General features: G+C 36.5%; 1 long non-coding RNA gene across 7 annotated transcripts in view; it reads right to left on the bottom strand.

The window, feature by feature from the left end:
• The window catches only part of LOC109436481 (uncharacterized), a 59,824-nt gene that overhangs the window by 14,080 nt on the left and 30,239 nt on the right, over positions 1–15,505 (bottom strand). The window contains exon 6 of one of the 7 annotated variants that reach the window (XR_012495699.2): positions 10,936–10,950. The exons of the other annotated variants lie outside the window; for them this stretch is intronic. This is a non-coding gene — a long non-coding RNA (uncharacterized LOC109436481). Of the gene's footprint in view, positions 1–10,935; positions 10,951–15,505 lie in introns of those variants that run through there. 7 annotated transcript variants of the gene reach the window in all.

The following is a 15,505-nucleotide window of genomic DNA, read 5'->3' as shown; positions in this document are numbered from 1 at the left end:
TATAATAGTATTACAACGGCAGCCCATTAGTAAGAATATCACAAAACTCTGTTGCAAATGTTCGAAGCATGTATACATTTCATAAGCAAGGCAAAACCTTCCCAATCATATATATTATGGATTTAATTACTTAGGAGATTTTAAGCATAGTTATTGTGATATGATTGACATGGTTGTTTGAGAAGTTCAATGATATGTTTTGCTTTCTTTAACATGATAAGGCCAACGTTACGATTAAGGTCAAATTTTTTTATCTTAATACTGGGTCTGATTACTTGTGAGACAACATCTTGAAGTCAGTGCAGCTTGAGCCCCTCGAAAGTGGGTGCTCCCCCCCGCCCCCCCAGCGCAGCGCCGCAGTAGTTTCCGTTGGGCAAGGTGGAGTTGAGCACGCCAGGGAGGGCAGGGTTTACTCTCCACTGACAGTGAAACAGAAGAACCAGTGTTCACGCATTCGTTCATTTTATGTGTTGAAATCAGTAAGTACATTTCTATGTCATACCTTTTCAAACAATAGTTGTACACTTTCTGCATTTTTTTCACTTTCTGCATTTTAAAGACAGAAAGAATAAAGATTTGAATTACTGAGCTCTGTGGATTGTAACATTTTTCACTGAGTATTATAATTATTCATTTACAGGTCCTCGAAGGCAGAGAATGTCTGGTTCACTATTCTACATCCAGAGCCTGGGTCGGTGCCTGACACATTATAGGTGTTCGGTAAATATTTGTTGAATGAATAAATGAAGGAATTATAAATGTATAAATTAATGCTTCAGTCCCTAAAGAGTTGTCAGAAGAAGGCGTTTGAGAGAGGAAATAGGAAAGACAACTTCTGAGGCCCAAAGTCAGGCCATTTATTCATGTTTTCTTCTACCTACCAGGTGAAGCAATGAGAGCCAAGCAGTGATCTCACCTGTAGAACTTGTTGGGCTAGTCCAGTCAGCAAGTAAGGTGAGGCCTAGCACTCATGCCAAGCACAGCAAACTTGGCTAATAGATTCCCAGAAGTACAGTGTAACTGCTCTCTCCATCCAAATCTGTTCTTGTAAACTAGATCTTATTATCCACTGTGGAATTTGACCAGTTACACTGAGATTATGGGATGTTGAGAAATTTGCACTTTAACCACACAAGGATCTGGGCCACTCCCTACTGTTTTGGGGTGATTTTTAAACTTATTTTTTTTCAAAGAAAGTTCTTTGGAGTCTATGAGTTTTCTTTTCATCTAGAGTTGAATGTAACTTAAATTGATTCAATGTAAGTTAAATTGATTCAATTTTTGAATGTAAACTGTCTGCAAATGTCTTTATTAAAATAATTAAAATTATTGAATAACTGTATCTGCAATCTAAATACAATACTGCACCCTTTATCAATCATCAAACAAAATTATGTTAGGTGCAGAGAAAAATACAAAATAAATAAGATACAGTCTCCAGTGCTGCCTTTTCAGTCAGATTTCCACTGAAGTAATTCAAAGCCTTAAAAAATGTTCTCCTTTATCCCTCAGCAAGAGATGCAGAAAGGTTAAGCTATTTTTCAAACTAACAATAAAAAGTAACCATGCACATTATCACTTGTCCAGGCAGTAGAACTAAACAAATTTTAATGTTCCTTTTTAAGCAAATTTTTGTGGTAAACAAAAATTGTCTCAGGGTTTTGCGTGTGTGATATTCTCAAAGCTTTCTGGATATACAGCTGGGTAAAGTCCTCTCCATAAATAAAGTGGAAGTTGATCAGAGTTTTCCTCACTTTGTAAAATGGTTCACAGTAGGATCCCAACAGCTAGACAATTTCCGTAGTGCATTACACTTTTGTTCACCTTACACACAACTCCTCACAAAGCTATTGAAGAGGTTTAGGTACACTTGTAACATTTGTTCTCCTCACAACCTCAGAACTGACTCGTTGCCTTTAATTTTCTCTTTTCCTTTCTTCCCCATACATACATCCCTCTTCTCTTTTCCATCAATGGACACCACTTTGCAACATGCCTTCTCCTTGTCTCCATTTTGTCTCTGATACCGTCACCCTCTCTGGTACATTTGTTTACTGTTTTCGTGGGAACTTCTGCCTTGGCATAGAGTTATTTCGTGAAGTAGGGGGAGTGGTATGAAACCACAGGCATGACTAAGAAAAGTTAGAGAAAGCAAAACTGATCTATTGGCTGTGAGAAATGAGAAAGAATGCCAGGTTGAAATCAGAAAACCTAGGGATTGGCTCTGGCACCAAAGTTTACCTTGTGGCATTAAAATTCAGGGAACCTCTTGAGCATGTCAGTTTCCTCATCTACATAATTGGCATGCTAATACTAGCCCTGTCCACACAGCAGGTATGACAATAAAATCGAATTAGCCTGCAGGAGAGTTCTATGTTGCATTAATTTGAAAATTGTGTATCTCTGTATCACAGGAGATGAGGTTGTTGATGATGTTTGTCACCCAGCTGCAGAGGCACTCATGCACACCACTGTCCCCAGCCTTCTCTTTACTCTTGCCTCCCAGGGATATTTAGGATTTCATTCCTCAGGGTACAAGGAATCCACACATATGAACAATCCGAACATCTTTATACTCTGCCTAGTTTTTTGGCTTCATTAAAGCTTCTCCCAGCCTGCTTTGTTGACAGTCTGATGCTAGCCATGATCTCCTTTTCAACCCACAAGAATTACCCACATCCCCAGCTGCAGTCTAGTTGTTCATGAGCATCTAGATCGAACTAGAATTGAGTGGGGTGATGTCTCTCTGGAGTCAGATTGGCTGGGGTTCAAACACTGGCATTAAAAGGAAATAGCTGGACACCTCGAACTTGTTGTTTAATTTCTCTGAAGCTCCATTTTCTAATTTATATAGAGAAGGCCTAATATCTACACTCTAAAGGGATGGGATATATAAAAATCAATGAAGCTTTATTATAGCCCAAGAGCTAAATGTAACATATAACCCAAATACAGTTATTTAGAATTGTCCAAATATTTAAGTTATAACCTCTTAAAAATAAAGGATTTTAAATTTAGTTAGTAAATAACCGAATGAATGAATGAATGAATGAATTCTACTGAAGTAAGCTTAGAGAAAATATTGAATTTCACATCTCTCCTCTAGGTGGCGAACTGATACCTCCTACAGTGTATTCCATTTCCTGTCTCCTCTAAGATTGATAATGAAAATTATACTAAAACAAAAAAATCCATAATTTTATGTCTGTCATAGGGTAGAAGTAAACAACTATTAAGGTGTTGTCTCCCAAAGTCATCTCTTTATTTTTACATCTTTAAGCTTTTACCAAAAAAATATATATATTTATAGAAAATCATTAAGAAACACAATTGTGTAAGTACTATAAAGAAATAAAATTAAAATTGTGCAAGAGACTTTACAAAGCACTTGGGCAAGACTGCTTTGAGTACTTTCAATTTTCATGGCCTACTCTTAGGAAAACACTGTTTTGCCCCAAGTTTATTATTATTTTCCTAGGGTATTCATTCTTCCCCATATGGGTAAAAAAATAAAAATAATTCTCCTACCCATGATTTTTTTAAACTAAACCACAATCTATATTTTATTACAGATTCACTGTGAGAAAAACAGATAACATTGAGTAAAAGCTGAATGCATTATCATGTAAACTGGATATAGAAGAACAATCAAATACAATAAATCAATCCAAATACCTCGCTTTAACTTTCCTTCAAACCAGGATATGCATTCCCTGAATTATTTAAATAATGCCCCCCAAGCTCTATTTTCCTTTGTGATGACATAGTCTATATTTTCTTATACAGGAAATATGACTGGAAAATATCTTGGAAGGCCATGAAAGATGAAAGGGAAAAGCTAAATTTCAACCAAAGGCACACAGAACAGGAATAGCAAGAATTAATGATGCCTGTCCTGTTTCCAAAAGCAAAGGGAGGAGATGAGCAAAAAGAACAATGACATATTACAGCCCAAGAGCTAAAATTAAATGCATGTAAACAATTCTTGTTGAAACTAGAAGCCAGTGTAGATTAGGCAAACCAGGTAAAGAGTTCTTTCCTGCCAGAACATGCCAGGATTAGAGTCACCTCACATTGAGACATGGCTAGTGATAGAAGTAAAGTTAACACTGGAAAACCACAGAGGATTCTGAACTTGCGTGGCAGCTCTTAAATTCTACATTAAAATACTATATGTACCAAAAATCCATAGTTCTTCTTTATCCCCAGCAAAATGCTGAAAGCCCAGTTGTTCAGATATAGGAATCTGAATGAGAATTTCTAGCTTATGCATGATTATTTCTGTAACACACATTACTTGAGTAATTACTTCGGGCCTGGCCTTGCGGTAGAAGCCTGAAATAATACAGAGATGAATAAGGCATGGTCCCTACCCTCAGGGTGTCAAGGAAGTCAGACATGTTTGCAAATAACACTATATGAGAATAATCAAAGAAGGAGAGAAAGAAAGAAGCTAAGGCCAAATTGGTTTGTTGACATTAGGGTGTGGAAGAGTCACCCCTAAATCCTATCCCACAGCTGGGTTTGTGGTAATGCATTTGACCAGAATCCAACCATGGTATTATTTTTTATTGACTTTCAAATTAAACCTACAGTACTGGTTCTCTGATGCAGCTAAATCATAGAACTAGACCTAAGGTAGAACTAAACTTCTATAATACCTTTCTGAAAGCATTTGGGACTTGTTTTAAAAGATCATTCTCAAAGCCAGAGGAGTTATGGAAGAAAACACCATCCATTAAATTAACCTATGATTCCTAACTTTGTCATGAACAACTATAAATCTTTCTAAGTAAACTAAGAAACAAGCTAAATATTCATTAGTGGAGCAGTATAAATAAATTATAGACTATCTCACAGTTATTTTAAAAGAATGAGGTAGCTCTAGAAGTATCTCCACATGTATAGAAGTGAAAGAAAACAGCCAAGAGGAAACAATTTTTGTAGGCTATAAACTAGCCTTGTTATTTGATGCAACTCAAACACTTTCTCTAAAGGTGAAGCAGAAGCAGAAAATAAATATGTAAATAAAGTATGCAATCTGATGTACTTTTCACTTACTACTATTATGTTATAGCTCCAGAATTATAATGATTTAAAGTGAATTTTCTACAAAAATTCTTTTTGGTATTTGAATTAGTTTTTGTTACCTACCAAAAAATATTGTGTCTTGCAGTACAGTGTGTGAAGATTGTTAATATTGTTCCTAAATATTATTAGGTTGTTTTAGACCCTTTCTCTGTAGCCACTTGCGCAAGCCTTATCTTCAGGTTTAGAGCTTTCATTCTAATTAGCCCACGTACATGATAATTTCGATTCAGAAAGAAAAAAGTGAACTTTGACCCAACTTCTATTGTTAAGTGGATATCCTGCCTCCATACTAGCCCAAAGCAGATCTGTTATCATTTGCCTTTAGTCTTCATTATAAAAAAAGAGAAAGAAAAGGAAAGCAGGGTAAGGGGTTCAAGAAAAGAGAGGAAAAAAGGACTGACCATCCCTTCCAATAGTAAAAATTGAAAGTTGACTGCTATATATAGCCCTTACATTTATGAATATGTCAAAAACGCCATTATAATGATTGTTACAATTTTCCCCTTTAGTGAAAAAGTACTTTTTGAGTAAGATCATGCCCATAATGACTCAGGACCCTCAGAGGTGAACACAGCCTTCTCTCCTTCTAGGAAATTTTGTAAAAATAAAAAACCAGTCTCTCTTCTCTGAGCCAAATTCACCTCTAGAAATGAGGCAGCATGCCACAGAAAGCAAGACAGTAAAGCCTGCACAGGATGTGGGGCTCAGCCCAGAAGTTCAAGTCAGCCTTCCACAGCAGACAAGGGCAAATACACAGAGAAGCAGCCACTACCTTGGTGCCAACGGTACACTAGCACAACAGAGGCACCCACCCGCTCCTGGTGCCACAGCCCAAGCTAGACACACCCAGACTTTTCCACTAACAGGGCCCCCATAGCTGGTCTGAATTCAAGTCAATAGGAGCTTATTGCCATGGGGTTGATGAGAGCTATGTCTCATGCCAATCAACATATGCATGATTACCGAACAAGGAAAATAAAGAAGTAAAGGCAAACACATGTACCTGTACCTATATGATTCTTTTGAAAGGACTTGAAGTAGAGAAACTAGAACTAAGAAAGAATGGTATTATCTCAGTAAGTATGAAATAAGCACCAAGACCCTCTAAAGCAACTTTCTAATTTCAATAGGAGAATCAATGATGAACCTTCAAAACACAGTTCCAGCTGCCCTCAATAGCACTTATTGGTTTACTGTAAGAACATTAGTTAGACTGCAACCAACAACCACGAAACAAAACCAAAAAAACTAAGAAAAAATTAAAATAATACTATACTGCTGAGAATTATAGTTACCATCTACCCAGCACCTATCAGGTGCCAGATTGCTATATTGAGCTACACAGCTTAATCTCCATAACAGTTTTGTGAAGTAGGTTTTATTATCCCCATTTTACAGATAAAGAAACTGCATCAAATATAAATTAAATATCTTTCCAAAAAAATACCCAGCTAGAATGAAAGAAACTCTTTCCACTATACCAGGGGTCAGCAAACTACTACCCTTGTGTCAAATCTGTCTTGTTGTCTGTTTTTGTAAAGTTGTATTTGGACACAGACCTTTTCATTCATTATCTATGGCCGCCTTGGTGCTACAACAGCAGAGTTGGGTAGTTGTAGCAGAGATCATACGGCCCATAAAAATTAAACAATTTACTACCGGCTCTTTAGAGAAAAAGTTTGCCGCACAGTGGTATGCCACTAGGAATTTTTAAAGGGTTGAGTAAAATAAATACTTTCAGAGAATTATGAAATTCTAAGAAATGGAAGTTCACTACAATCAATTTCATTGTTAACAGCTACCCTAAGTCATTCTGCCTATGCACAGAGCTTTCTTCCACTCCTAAAAAAAAAAAAAAAAAAAAAAAAAAAAAAAAAAAAATCAGTTGGGGGAAAAATATTTGTGTATTAGAAAACAAGAATCTGAATTTTATTGACTAATTCTTTCATCTCCTCCCCAGTTCTACCTCCAGCTTCTCCTCACCTCAAGTTCTTACAGGACATGTCACCAAACTAGACACCTCAGAGAGAAGGAGGGAAGAAGTGGTGCTATAGCTTCATGAAACTTCCGTTCCATTTTCAGACCCTGACTACCTGCCACAAGGGGACTCTGAAGGAAGAATATGCCAAATTTCAGGGTTTACTTAGTTTAGTCTTGTGAGATTAATGCAAGTCTCAGTGGAGGCATTTAAAGGCTAGAATAATAGAATTTTAATAAGGAAGGCACGTCAGGTAATAACGAATTGATATGATTCCATTTAAAAAAAAGAAAAGAAAACAAGAACCCAGCAAAGCTGGGTGACTTGTCCAAGGTTAAAGGGGTAGCAGAGAAAAGGCTTATTTTATCTATTCTACCACACATTCAGCACAGTCTGGTATAAGGCCACAATTTATCCTATTCACCAGCTTCCATATATTCATTAATTTCATCTCCTTTATGAAGGCCACACCTTTGATAGAAAGAGCATGTTTGGGGAATCAAGCAGACTTGGGTTCAAATCCTGCTTTTGTTACTTGCTGTCTGTGTAAACTTAGGAAAGTCAGTAAACCACTTTAAGCCTTGTTTTATAAACATATATAGTTCATATTCGTGAACTATATATGTGTACATAGTTCAGTGTAAAGAAGTATAAAGAAGATATGAGATAGCACATTCAGAGCCTAACAAAGCATCTGGCACATAGTAGGAACTTTCTCAACATATGGCAAGTGAACCGTATCATCTTAGTCCCCTCTTGGACAAAGGTCAGGAGGTGTTAACGGTGGGACCAAGCAGAATCTCACAGTTCAAGTATAGATGATAACCTGCTGGCTGCATACTGTAGAGGAAAGGAATTTTCATGTGAGAAAGCTCACTTTTAAATTTTTTTTCTTGAGATTATTATGCCAAGCGAAATCAGTCAGACAGACAAAGTCAAAAACCATATAACTTCACTCAGATGTGGGCTATTAAATTGAAAGCAACAAAGGAACAAGACAAACAAAGAAACAAAAACTCACAGATACACACAACAGTTTAGTGGTTACCAGAGGGGTAAGGAGGGAGAAGGATGGTAGGGGTATGTGGTGATGGAAGGAGAACTGATTCTGGGTGGTGAGCATGCAACGTAATATATAGATGATATATTATAGAAACCTATGTAATTTCACTTTTAAATTTCTAATCAACTCTTATACCAGTTGCATATAATTGTTATCATATGTTAGGGTTTTTTGACAGCCTTGTTTATAATTACAAGGTTTTTATTGGAGAGACAGGTTTCAGGGTGACTCTGCCATCTGACTTGCCAGCACTTGTTAAAAGTTTTTATAAGGTGACTCGTGTGTGTGTGTGTGTGTGTGTGTGTGTGTGTGTGTGTGTGTGTGTTTAGGAGTCCTATTATTAAATTTTGATTTAATATATTGAGAAATTTGTGATTCAAATTTGTCCATATGTAAACCTCCCTCCCAACCAGTGTACCCCTTCACATACCCTACCCTTACCCCATTTATCAAGGGCTAGTTTCAGATTATTTTCAAGGTTTTCTATAGATAGACTCACTTGCAATGGACCTTACCTAATTCCCCTTAGTTACTTGTGCATGTGAAAAAGAAGTAAACACAGCTCAAAAGGGAAAATCTTCCAGGTATAGTGTGGGTGGATGAAAAAACCTAGAGGAAATTAAGACAATGTCAAGCATGGATGTTATTTCCTCATGTGCAATGTTTTTAATTTTGTATAGAGAGAACCTGCAGAATAAATCATGTTCACACCAAAGTCAGCAAATAGTACTGATAGCTCAGTGTTATAAATTGCCTACAGAGACAAAGAGACAGAACATGAGTACACAGAGCCCATAAAAGAATAAAGACACTCCGGTACGTAGAGAAATGAAAACAAAATGGAATGGACAGCAATGAAACAACTCCAGGATGACTCAATAATTCCAACAGCCAAACCTTTGTTAAGTACCTCCTACAAAGGCACGTAAAGCCTAGCTGTGAACCCCGGGCAGGGCATTGCGGAAAGGTATAAGTGGTAACCTTTTACAGATGTAAGAGTTTTCTCTTGTGTTGCTATTGACTTTATGTTTCCAACTGTTCTATTAATTAAAAGTACAGACAATAGTAGAAAAAAATGAAGGGAAGGAGAGATGAAGAAACATATTAAGAAAATAATATGATAGATGGTCTGAGAATGGGGCAACCGTTGTGAAGGTGATATACAAATGACTGCATAAAACTTAAAATGCCCCACAAATGCATCAAATCTTGTTAATTAACTTATGCTTCAAGACTGGTTTAAGAAGGCAACTAGGAATATTCTTTGTTACCAGCAGAGCAAACCTGACTACATCTGGTGAAAGAGATGAAGGCTTGAAAATCCAATCCTAAACTTTTTGCCCACAAAGAATCCTTCCCCTGTTATTAATAAAACATTTGTATCATTTATTCCTTGATGCATTTTCTTTTCCTAGCAATGTGTTAATAAATTCCATTTAGTAGAGGCTTACTATATGCTAAAATATACATACACTGTTTACTCTTTTGATTAATACTTATCCTATGAGGAAGATTATAACATCTTATGAATGAGGAAACTGAAACCTAAACAGGTTGAATAACTTGGCAAAAATCACTCAGCTAGAAAGTAGCAAACCTAGAATTTAAACACAGGTCTACCTATCTCCAAAGACTGTGTTAATTCTTCTCTACCAGGAAATTTGAAAGGACCGAACTTCCACTTTCTATGCCTACACCTCATCTTTTTCTACTTCTTACACATTTACACTTTGGCATTGCAATATTTTTCTTCTGTGGAATGTGGGAAAATATATCAATACCAGGACATTCAAAACAAGATTAGAGAATGAGTCATTTTTTGCCAAATACCCAGAGAGGACATACACACTAAATAGAATAAGAGAAGCAGTTGCTTCCTGGCCCAGATTCTCTCACCCCCCACCCCCACCCCACTCTCCAAGGCAGAGGAACAAAAACATAGAAACATAAAGTTCAGACACTTCTTAGGGCTCCTCCCAGGAGGGGTGTTGGCACTCACTACTTCCCGCAATGCAATGCTCTCCCAACAAAGGACAATTCTACAAGCAAAAAAGCAGCTCATTATCTATGGGCTCCAAACACCTGGTGAGCTGTTTAACTTCAACGAAATCTCTTCTCAAGAAACGGGGTCATCTCACTTTTGTTTTTTCAGTATCACGTGTAAGTTTTGACTGCAACCAGATATTCCAGGCAGTAAGGGTAACTGAAATGTGTTTAATTCTCTTTCAAGAAGAGCTTTGAACTTTAAGTCCTTAGATTTAGAAAAACAGATTTGAAAATCTGTTTTGAGAAAACTGATTACTAAAGTTAAAGGTCCCTAACTAATGGGAATCAGAATTCAGGAGATGGCAGAGAGTGGAACGGTACCGTACAGGAAATGTTACTTTCTATACTTTCAGATTACCCACTATCCATTTTGTAACCAAAGCAAATTTTTGCTCATTTGAATTGTGGAACATTAATATCACCATACTCATAATTTACTGATTACAAGCAAAAGGTAAAATGAACTTGTAAAAATACAAGGTCAGAAGTCAATATGTGAAAATGGAAAGTTGTAAGTAAATATTTGAGAACATGTCATTAAAATATTTTCGCATAATGTACAGATTAAATTTAGAAGAGGTGTTTTCCCATTGCTCTTCTCGTCCCCCACAGCCCTGGAAGGTTACCGCGAGCAGCAGCAGGTATGTACCTCAGTGGTCCTTACCATCCTGACTACCACAAAGAGACTCGGGCAGGTTGGGTCCAACACCGATGGGAGCAGTCATCCTAGTATGGCCACCAATATTCTCCCTTTAAATCCTGGCGAGTATTCCTGCAGAACATCCAACAATCTGGATTTGTTATACTGGCTCCTCTGTAATTAGGTTCATATCAAATATTCCACGAAGAACCCAACTTAGATGAACCTCAAACTGAAAATGGTCAGGCTGTCTTATTTGGTTAAGGTGGTAACTGCCAGGAAGCTGAAAAGTTTCTCTCTTGAAAAGCAGCTTTTCCCTTGTAATTAATAAATAAATCTATGCAGTGATGTGATGAGACTATTCTGCTCTCCAAGCACAGTCTATTGGGATCCCTTGGGAGACACAATACGGTGATTTTCTAACTCTAGTATTTACTTTATATTTATCAGCTGCCACCTTCTGGAAAGAGAACCTAGCCCCCTTCTATGGATAACTTTTTTTTTAATTCAGGGTGGTTTAAACTGTATCATTATTCTTTTTGATGCTCAAATTGTCCCAAATTAAGCCAGTTAGAGAAAAATTATTTTGAAAATATGGCAATGTTAAAATTGTATTATTCCATAATCAAACAATCCGTAAGAGATTTATAGGTATATGGTGATATTGTCATTTATTTTTATCATTGTTATTATTATTACTTAGTGATTTACTTGTATCATGCCAAGGAAAGGAGTTAGATATTTTTAATCAACTCAAGTCTATCATGGGATAATTTTCTGAAATGATATTACATGTCTTGTTCTTTTGTTGTTTTTGGTTTATATACCACATATCAGTGAAATCATATGGTTCTCTGCTTTTTCTGTCTGACTTATTTCGCTTAGCATTATACTCTCAAGATCCATCCATGTTGTCAAAAATGTTCCTATATCATCTTTTCTTACTGCCGAATAGTATTCCATTGTGTATATATACCACAACTTCTTTATCCATTCATCTATCAGAGGACATTTTGGTTGTTTCCATGTCTTGGTCACCGTAAACAAAGCTGCAATGAACATTAGAGCACACGTGTCTTTTTTTTTTTTATTAAATTTATTGGGGTGACAATTATTAGTAAAATTACATAGATTTCAGGTGTACAATTCTGTATTACATCATCTATAAATCCCATTGTGTGTTCATCACCCAGAGTCAGTTCTCCTTCCATCACCATATATTTGCTCCCCCTTACCTTCATCTCCCACCCCCCACCCCCCACCCCCCTTACCCTCTGGTAACCACTAAACTATTGTCTGTGTCTATGAGTTTCTGTTTCTCATTTGTTTGTCTTGTTCTTTTGTTGCTTTTGGTTTATATACCACATATCAGTGAAATCACATGGTTCTCTGCTTTTTCTGTCTGACTTATTTCGCTCAGCATTACACTCTCAAGATCCAGCCATGTTGTCACAAATGTTCCTATATCATCTTTTCTTACCGCTGAATAGTATTCCATTGTGTATATATACCACAACTTCTTTATCCATTCATCTATCGAAGGACATTTTGGTTGTTTCCATGTCTTCACCACCGTAAACAAAGCTGCAATGAACATTGGAGCACACGGGTCTTTATCTATAAATGTTTTCAGATTTTTGGGGTAGATACCCAGGAGAGGGATTGCTGGGTCATATGGCAATTCTATTCGTAATTTTTTGAGGGACCCCACACTGCCTTCCATAACGGCTGCACCAATCTGCATTCCCACCAACAGTGTATGAGGGTTCCTTTTTCTCCACAGCCTCTCCAACACTTGTTACTATTTGTCTTGTTGATGATAGCCATTCTGACTGGGGTGAGGTGATATCTCATTGTGGTTTTTATTTGCATTTCTCTGATGAGTAGTGATGTTGAGCATTTTTTCATATGTCTATTTGCCGTTTGTAAGTCCTCTTTGGAGAAATGTCTCTGCAGGTCCTCCGCCCATTTTTCAATTGGGTTGTTTGTTTTTTTCTTGTTGACTTGCATGAGTTCCTTGTGTATTTTGGATATTAGCCCCTTATCGGAGGCACTGTTTGCAAAAATCTTCTCCCATTCAGTTGGTTGCCTCTTTATTTTGTCGATGGTTTCTTTTGCTGTGCAGAAGCTTTTAAGTTTCATAAAGTCCCATTCATTTATTTTAGCTTTTACTTCCATTGCCTTTGGCGTCAAATTCATAAAATGCTCTTTGAACCCAAGGTCCATAAGTTTAGTACCTATGTTTTCTTCTATGCAGTTTATTGTGTCAGGTCTTATGCTTAAGTCTTTGATCCATTTTGAATTAATTTTGGTACATGGTGACAGATAGCAGTCCAGATTCACTCTTTTACACGTGGCTATCCAATTCTCCCAGCACCATTTATTGAAGAGGCTGTCTTTCCTCCATTGTATGTTTTTAGCTTCTTTGTCAAAAATTATCTGTCCATATTTATGTGGTTTTATTTCTGGGTTCTCAATTCTATTCCATTGGTCTACGTGTCTGTTTTTCTGCCAATACCATGCTATTTTGATTATTGTAGCCCTGTAGTACAAGCTAAAGTCAGGAAGTGTGATACCTCCAGTAGTGTTCTTTTTTCTTAAGATTGCTTTGGCTATTTGGGGTCTTTTGTGGTTCCAAACAAATCTGATGATTTTTTGTTCTATTTCTTTAAAAAATGCCATTGGGATTTTGATGGGGGATTGCGTTAAATCTGTATATTGCTTTGGGTAATATGGCCATTTTAACTATGTTGATTCTTCCAATCCATGAGCACGGAATGTCTTTCCATTTCTGTGTGTCTTCTTCAATTTCTTTCAAAAATGTCTTGTAGTTCTCAGCATATAGGTCCTTCACAGCCTTGGTTAAGTTTATTCCTACGTATTTTATTCTTTTTGCTGCAATTGAAAAAGGAATTATTTTTTGTATTTCTTTTTCTGAGATTTCATTGTTAGTATATAGGAAAGCAATGGACTTTTGTATGTTGATTTTGTAGCCAGCAACTTTACTGTATTCGTTGATTGTTTCTAATAGCTTTTTGGTGGAGTCTTTAGGGTTTTCTATATATAGCATCATGTCATCTGCAAAGAGTGATAATTTAACGTCTTCATTCCCATTTTAGATGCCTTTTGTTTCTTTCTCTTGCCTGATTGCTCTGGCAAGGACTTCCAACACTATGTTGAAAAGCAGAGGTGATAGGGGACAGCCCTGTCATGTTCCTGAACGTAGAGAAAAGGGCTTCAGTTTTTCACTATTAATTATGAGATTAGCTGAGGGCTTGTCATATATGGCCTTTATTATGTTAAGGCATTTTCTTTCTATATCTATTTTATTAAGAGTTTTAATCATAAATGGATGTTGTATCTTGTCAAATGCTTTTTCTGCATCAATTGATATAATCATATGATTTTTGTCCTTAATTTTGTTTATGTGATGTATCACACCGATGGATTTGCGGATATTGAACCATCCTTGTGCCCCAGAGATGAACCCCACTTGGTCGTGATGAATAATCTTTTTAATGCATTGTTGTATTCGATTTGCTAGAATTTTATTTAGGATTTTTGCATCTGTATTCATCAGAGATATTGGTCTGTAGGTTTCTTTTTTTGTGCTGTCCTTACCAGGTTTTGGTATCAGGGTAATGTTGGCCTCATAAAATGAGTTAGGGAGTACTGTCTCTTCTTCAATTTTTTGGAAGAGTTTGAGCAGGATTGGTATTAGATCCTCTTTGAAGGTTTGGTAGAATTCACTAGTGAAGCCATCTGGTCCCGGACTTTTGCTTTTGGGAAGGTTTTGGATGACTGACTCAATTTCGTTACTGGTGATCAGTCTGTTTAGATTTTCCAGTTCTTCTTCATGGTTCAGCCTTGGGAGGCTATATGTTTCTAAGAACGTGTCCATTTCTTCTAGGTTATTGAATTTGGTGGCATATAGTCCTTCATAGTATTCTTGGATGATCCTTTGTATTTCTGTGGTGTCCGTGATTACTTCCCCTTTTTCGTTTCTGATTTTGTTAATTAGTGTCATCTCTCGTTTTATCTTAGTGAGTCTAGCCAAGGGTTTTTCAATTTTGTTAATCTTTTCAAAGAACCAACTCTTTGTCACATTAATTTTTTCTCTGTCTTTTTGTTCTCTATTTCATTTAGTTCTGCTCTGATTTTTGTTATTTCCTTTATTCTGCTGACCTTGGGTTTAACTTGTTCTTCTTTTTCTAGTTCTTTAAGGTGTAACATGAGGTTATTTATTTGGGATTTTTCTTGTTTCTTGAGATAGGCCTGTAATGATATAAATTTCCCTCTTAAAACTGCTTTCGCTGCATCCCAGAAATTTTGGTAGGATGTGTTTTGATTGTCATTTGTTTCTATGTATCTTTTGATCTCTCTTCTAATTTCTTCTTTGACCCAGTCGTTCTTTAAAAGTATGTTGTTTAATCTCCATGTATTTGTGTTTTTTCCTGCTTTCTTTTTGCAGTTGATATCCAATTTCAAAGGCTTGTGATCAGAGAATATGCTTGGTATGATTTCAATCTTCTTAAATTTGCTGAGGCTGATTTTATGTCCCAATATATGGTTTATCCTTGAGAATGTTCCATGTACACTAAAATAAAAAATGTATAGTCTGATGTTTTATGATGAAGTGCTCTATAAATGTCAATTATGTACATTTCATCTAATGTGTCATTTAGGG

Source organism: Rhinolophus sinicus, chromosome 16 (assembly GCF_057876585.1).
Source record: "Rhinolophus sinicus isolate RSI-liver-muscle chromosome 16, RSI-T2T, whole genome shotgun sequence".
NCBI classification, from domain to species: Eukaryota; Metazoa; Chordata; class Mammalia; order Chiroptera; family Rhinolophidae; genus Rhinolophus; species Rhinolophus sinicus.
This window is presented reverse-complemented; position numbering and strand designations above follow the sequence as displayed.